The sequence below is a fragment of the Paramisgurnus dabryanus genome, chromosome 1 (assembly GCF_030506205.2).
Source record: "Paramisgurnus dabryanus chromosome 1, PD_genome_1.1, whole genome shotgun sequence".
In the NCBI taxonomy this organism is placed as follows: Eukaryota; Metazoa; Chordata; class Actinopteri; order Cypriniformes; family Cobitidae; genus Paramisgurnus; species Paramisgurnus dabryanus.
Window position 1 is genome coordinate 24,614,203 of NC_133337.1, and position 7,399 is coordinate 24,621,601.

At 32.2% G+C, this 7,399-nt stretch overlaps 1 long non-coding RNA gene across 1 annotated transcript; it reads left to right on the forward strand.

Annotated features, from left to right (window-relative positions):
* The first annotated feature begins 117 nt into the window (after window positions 1-117).
* Window positions 118-2,752, forward strand: LOC135779325 (uncharacterized). The gene is made up of 3 exons (XR_010544755.2): window positions 118-395; window positions 694-789; window positions 1,939-2,752. It is a non-coding gene; the product is annotated as an uncharacterized lncRNA (long non-coding RNA).
* The last annotated feature ends 4,647 nt before the right edge of the window (window positions 2,753-7,399 follow it).

Sequence of the window (7,399 nt, forward strand, 5' to 3'; positions counted from 1 at the left end):
GACATCAAAGTACTGCGAGAACGACTCGAAAAATCATGCGCAGGATTATGATCTCAAATCCCTCTCGCGTTATTTTAACGTCATCCGTTTGTACGTTCTTGCAACGCAGCATTATGTAGAACACCTTATCAAAAATGATTGAGATGGCCAATCAAATCAAAAAAAGGCGAGTGCCACTGGCCAATCACATAACAGATGACGAGCTTTCCTCTGCTTTCCTGTTGACGCAAGCCGAGCGGTGGCCAATCAAATAAACCAATAGGCGGGGTAACCGTTACAGGAGCAACGCTGCCTGCAGCCGGCCATCATAACGGACACAGATTTCAAAGCGGGTGAAAGATACTAGTTGCCAACCGCCAATAAAAGTTAAAGAAGAAGAAAGAACAAGATTACTAGTAAGTACCTGAACTTGAGTATTTAAACTTTTTCAATCATAAAATGTTTTAGTTTAAATGTCTAACAAACGAATAAAGGGATGCAAACGTTTACGTGATCATGTAGTATGTGTTATAGGCTATTGCAGTTTGACGGCCATTATTAGCTGTTGTTAGGCATAAGAATTACTGTAATCATATTATTAATGAAGTTAATTAAATTGGTTATCTGGTCTTCCCGTTGTTAGAACATTTATAAAAAAAAATAATATTTGAAAATGTATTTCTGTAACGTTTAAATTTTCTTTTTTGGTGAAAGTGTGTCAGGTCTGTGTTCATCAAGACTTGGAAGACTCTGGAGTAGGACAAAAAGGATGATGGGGTGTATATTCCAGTAGACACGTAAAACATCAAGGTAAATTAAATGTTGAGGCTCATGTTGTCATCTTTTTGTTTATATCCACCTGTTTCTTGACGTAAATGCGGGCGCCGCCATCTTTGAGCTTTCCGGTTTATGACTTCCGGTGAGCCACTATAGCTAACGTTAGCCTATTACGAAGGACACAAGTGTGCCGTTTTGTGCAATCAGGGGTTGCTATAATAGCTAACACAAATGCAGTAAATCTCTACAAAACATTTGTTTTAACCCCATCCAGTAAAACCTTTCATAGAAACTACCAGTAAACAATAAATACAAGAATTGTTTAAAAACACTTAAAATGCTGATAAAAAAATATGCTGATTTAACGTTAGCTGATTTATTTATTCTGCTACTATATATTATTACAAAAATGTGATTACAGTACATACATGACATAATCCGCTTAGTTAATGTTTATAATAGTTCTTAATGTGTTTGAGCTTATTTTTGTTATGTTTTAAATAAAAAAGCAAATACTTTCATAAGCTCATGTCTCCACCTGCGTAAGAAGCAATGTTATAATATTTTCATAAACAAAAACAATACTCAATACATATGGAGTAGTTTAATATGTTTATTAGGGTTTGTTCAAATAACTTGCACGGGTTGGTTGAATGATACTGCTGACTGTGTCAGAAAGCATCTTTTGCAGCGATTTTTGTGTGAGCATATCAATGAACACCCCTGACCACTCGGTGAGTTTCACGTCTTTGTAAACGAAAGTTTAATGCATTTAAGAAAGGATTGTTCCAGTGCACCTATTAGACCCATTATAGAGGTGGGAGGTGATACAAGAAACACCTGAAAATTCTCGGGGCAGCCACATATCTCGAAATTTCAGTCAAAACCGTTCTATTTCATCATAAACAATCCGAAAACAGGGCTTTAAGTGTAAAATACCGAACTTGTCCTTTAAGTACATGCTCAGATCTCATTTGCTTTTGAGTACCTTAATGAAAAGTACGTCTTTAAGGTCTAAGCTATGTTTCATTTTATTTAGACATTTAACACTTTCGGCCAAAGCAACTTCTAATGGTCTATCTGTCTGTTTTGAAGTATATCTTTATGCTTTTAATTGCTGTATTATATGGCTTTGGCTTAATAACAAATATTCATTTGCATCTATTTTCTTTAATATAACAGTGGGCTGCTGTAATGTTTACGTCTATGGAAAGAGGAGCTGAGAAGCAGTACTTCTTGTTGAGGACAATCTTGAACACTTTCTCATACACATTTATTATTATTATTATTAGTGTTGGATTGTTTTTGTTTCAATTTTATTAATTGTATTGTTTTAATTTTTCGATCGATTTGAAATTACCTCAGTTAGATTCATGCTAATACTTTAACTGGAACTTGTATCTTTCCGTAAAGCTGACTGTAGAGTTGGTTTCACATACACATGAAGTTGTAGTGTTTCTAATTAACTTAACTAACTTTTAAGTTCAGTTTGGTTCAAACTTGTATTTACCCATGGTAATTCATTTAAATTTTAATTCATGCTAATATGTTAATTTCAATGAAAACTTCTGTATTTGTGTATAGCTGGTCATTTGGGCAAACTATGTTTCACACACCAGGGTAACTGTCACAATGTTTTTTTTATTTATTTTTTTATTATTAGTTTGTTCTAAACTTCTGTTTGTTTACTAAGGATTAAATTGCTTTGTAATTTAAGTTGTTGGTGTTAGATTCATGCCAATAATGTATTTGAACAAACTAGTATTTTTGTTTATTGCTGGCAGTTTATATTAGAATAGTTTTAACACATACAATGTGGATGTCGTAGTGTTATTGACTTGTGTTATTGATTAATAAAAATGGCAAATAATTTCAAAGTAATTTTTTGTGTTATTTATTAATATAATTTGGGCAAGATCAGGCTGAGTTATGGCTCAGTTTTGGAAGTTCTGGTTAAATGCTGGTTTTAATATGGTGACTTATGGCTGAGAACCGGTACCAATGAACCTGATCTGGGCCGGTTATGGGATATTATCTGGCCCTTGTCTCTAATCCAGAACTGGGCCATTGTAGGGCCGTCATTATTTGTTGTATGTGGGCCGAGGAAAAACTTATTTTACTTTTGCCAAAATTGCTATGTGGGTCCTTAAATTAATGGGATAAATATATTGGACAGTTGCTCTTAAATACTATAAAATTATGTTTATATAAAGTAAACCCTATACAGTAATGATAAAGTAATGTAGATATATTGGATACTTGCTTTTATTTACTATAAAAAATTTTATATAAACTGAACTTCATGAATTAATAGGAAAAGTATATAGATATATTAGATAGTTGTGTGTAATGACTATAAAAGTAAATTTATTCAACGTAAACCTATAGATTAATGGGAAAAGTACGTAAGTGTATTTGATAATTCCTTGTAATTACTATAAAAGTATGTTCATTTAAAGTAAACCCTGTAAATTAATAGGTAAAGTCTGTAAATATAATTGATAGTTCCTTTTAATTACTATAAAGTAATGTATTTATAAAGTTAACTTCATTCATTAATGAGAAGAGTCTGTAGATATATTGGATAGTTGCTTTTAATTACTATAAAAGTATGTTTTTTTCAAATTAAACCCTATACATTAATGGGAAAAGTATGTAGATATATTGGATAAATGCTTGTAATTACTGTGCAATATGGTTTATATAAAGTAATGACCATAAAAATATGGCTTTGCAAGCTATTATAATGTGATCTTATTTTTTCTACAGTTCAAAAACAAAATTTAACAGGAATTTAATATTAATAGATTTGATAATCCCATAAAATAAAAGCCTAAAGCTGTTAAAATACGGTATTTTAAGTAATGTTATGTAACTTTTTTTGTGTTTTACATCTAAAAATCTGTAATTTGACAGATAGTTCTTGTGGATGTAATTGATAATGTTATGAATTTACAAAATACTGTGTAAAAAAGAAGACTTCATTTAATTTTATCATTTTGAGGTATTTCTGCAATAATATCCAGTTTATATGCAGATTTATTCATTTATTTTACATTCTACAGACATTTTTTAATGGGATTTTCTTTTCATTCTTCAGCAGTGGAACTGTAAAAATATAGTACATTTTACGGTAAATATCTGTATTTTAAAAAACAGAATTATTCCGTAGAATAACTTAAGGTTTTTTACTGTAATTTGAAGGTAAGTGTTTGGCAACTTTGCTGCCAGACTTTTTACCGTTTTTTTACGATTGTTTTTTTACATGTATTTACCTTAAAGTTAAGGTTTCATATTAAAAAAACATATAGTTGTCTTAATTTTAAATATGTGATTTTTTTTGTATTTTTACATAGAATTCAATGTAATTTAACATTCAAGCCAATTAAAAATAAGAATAATCCTGTAAAAAAACTATGATTTCTCATTAAGTGAAATTACAGTTTATTAATTTTATTTTATGGTTAATGTTTTTAATAAAAGTTTTTTTCTTTATTTTAATGACATTTACACGTAATGTAAAAAAAACAGAAAATTTCAGTAAAATAATACAGTATATTTCTGTGAAAAAAAATTTTTTTTTTACAGTGCATTCAACACAAGCATTTTACCTTACCTCATCTGTATTTATTTATCATCGAATGGTACGTAACTAGCTTACCTTTTATTGCATTACCATGTTTTCGTAGCACATCCTTGTGCTTTCTTGCAATGTGCCGCTTCAGATTCCAGGAAGAATATTTGCTAACTCTTTACAGTCTCTCCGCAGTCCCTTTCAATTTTTTCTTCCTGCTCAATCTTAACTTTGATTTTTACTTTACATTTATGTATAAGGCTTGAATTCCATAACTTATTGCTAGACGTTTTAACAGATTCTCGAACTAGCAAATTATCAAAGGGCGTTCTGGGTTCAACGAGCGGTGCTGAGCGAGCGGATCTTTAGAGAGGCGCTATCATGGTAATATTACCGCACGGCTCAAGGTACGCTCCGCTCCGTTCACATGCTCGCTCTGAAACATCAGGTAAAGCGCACAGGCTTTCAACTGAAGGAATACATATGCATACAAATCAAATGCTTTGGTAAAGTCTCACAAATTAAACATTGAAGTACATGTTGCATAAAAATAAACACTGAAGTTTATAATTACTATGTTTTTGTTTTTTTACAGTGGGTCATAATATATCATATATTTTAGTTTGTCAGTGCGTTTTGTGTGTTAGGAATTGTTTGCGCATTTCTGCACTAATTCAAAATGTGCGTACACCACCTCCTGAGCTGGCGTAGGATTTGAGCGTGCCGTACGCCAACGTCCATATTGATAAATCTCAAAGTCACCGTGGTTTTGGGTGTACGCCAGGTGTACGCTGGAAATTTGGTGTACGTACTTTTGATAAATGAGGGCCATAGTGTGTTACTATTTTGAAAAAAAAAAAAACTAAAAAACAATTGTTCTTTAAAGTCGATGGTGCAGAATTTGCATTTATTTAAAGGGCGTGTTAGTAATATGTGCTTACGCCTATACATATGGCAGTACATTCTGCTTACACAGGTACAAGCAGCAGCAAACAAACATGCCAAATATTGTCCCCAACTGTGTGCCCAAACTAGTAATCAATTTCTATGATCAGACTATCTCGGTACCCAACTGTGCTCAACCAAGTGATCGGATTATGTTTGGACATATTTATTTTATTATCATAGACCCTCTTTGACCTGTGTTGGTTCTCAAAGTCTCCCTTTGGATTCTATGAAGAAAATATCACTTCAGGTTATATTATTGTATTGCTTGAACTGAGATTACATTTATGATATCAAGCTTTTTAGAGGAATGAGCTTGTTTCAACAGCTATGTTGGAGTGGAATCTGTGTCAAGGCTGACTATAAATTCTAACAAAATGTACAAAAGATTATTATTGTGTACATAATGAATTTTAAAGGCAAGGGAAGATAATACTCTTGATTGGTTTACAACCCTTTTGAATTATAGTAAGGTCGTTTGAAGCACTTTTTAGAAGTAAAAGCTTCAAGCTGTGTTTGGACGAATCAACTCACAGGTCAGAGTTCACACCCATATAGCAAGCAATCACTGATGTGATGTTAAATCAGTGTTACTGTATCAACATTAATTGCATCGAATCAACATCATATTTGTACCCCCAGTTAATGTTGAATAAATGTTTTAATGTTAATATTGCTGTTTGGAGGCCTCCACATGGGGAAGGTTTCCATTATTTGACACACCAACTTTAGGAGCATTTTATTAAAAGCTGATGAGTTGAGTCAGGAGTGTTTAAACAAGATGACATCTAGTGTAAACATGTAACAAATGACCTCATTTTCATCTCATTACAGTGAACAGTGCAGACAAATTTGTCTTTATCTCTCAAATCAAGTCATGGAATGATGCTTGGGCTTACTGCCTAAAGTATCACACAGACATGGCCATCATTCGGAATCAAACTGAAAATGACCTGCTGGTGAATATGATGGTAGGATATGAAAAAGCATGGATTGGTCTCTTTAAGGACTTTTGGAAGTGGTCAGATAAAACAAATATCTACACGTTCCCCATAACCTGGAGCGCTGGACAACCTGACATTACTGGCCTATACCCACTTTGTGGCGCTACAGCCCTTGATGGAGTCGATGATCGATTCTGCCCAGAGACCCTTCCATTTATCTGCTTAAAACGTAAGTTTCACCAGTAAAATGATCAAAATTGGTCAACACTTTTTGGAATTTTTAAAAAATTCCCCACCATTGATGAGTTATCTGGTCAATTAAAAGGAAACATGTGTATTAAAAAAAAAACGTGTTCCTGATGAGGTTTTATAATAATCTGTAATACCACGGTTATCCACTTTCCGAATGTATAAAAAACTGAATACTGAATACAAACATATATATACTAATTTAAAACTCTGTGTATGTTTTGATAATTGTTCTAAATCTCTATCAAAATTCCTTCACAAAAATGCAATTATTTTAGCTTTAAAAAAATAACTTAATAAAAAAATAGATAGGATGATTTTTTCCAGTTTTGTTTCTTTGAAAGGAAAGGGTCTGTTCTTTTATTTGATATATTTATATGTTTATATATTTTCACAGGCAAAATTTTCCTGGAAGGCATTTTGTAAAACCTTTGTGAAAATCTTTTGTGGTGAATGAGTAATAATTCAGAATTGCTAAAAAACATCTAAGTGTAAACTATTTTTGAAATTTAAAGTACACTGTAAAAATATAGCTGTAATTATGCAGCTGGTTGCCAGTAACTTACTGCAGAAGATAAAGACTAAAAATGATTAATGTTCATTTAACTTTAAACAAACTGTTGCCAGTAACATAAATGTAAAATCTACAGTAAGTTACTGGCAACCAGCTGCCAGTACTACTATAATTTCTACAGAATCTTTTTACAGTGTAACAACGGGCAGTAAACGTTAAAATTTAATTATTTACATATAACTTTGTTTTTTGTTGCTCTCTTTCACTGTTCATTAGTTAAATGATTGATGTATTTTTTTAACAGATACAAAGAATCAGATCATGAGAGTGGAGTTGAAATCGAGTCAGAATCTAAATGACCCTGCGGTGATGGAGAGAATCTTACAGTTGGTAAGAGGATCTATTATAGCACTTTTA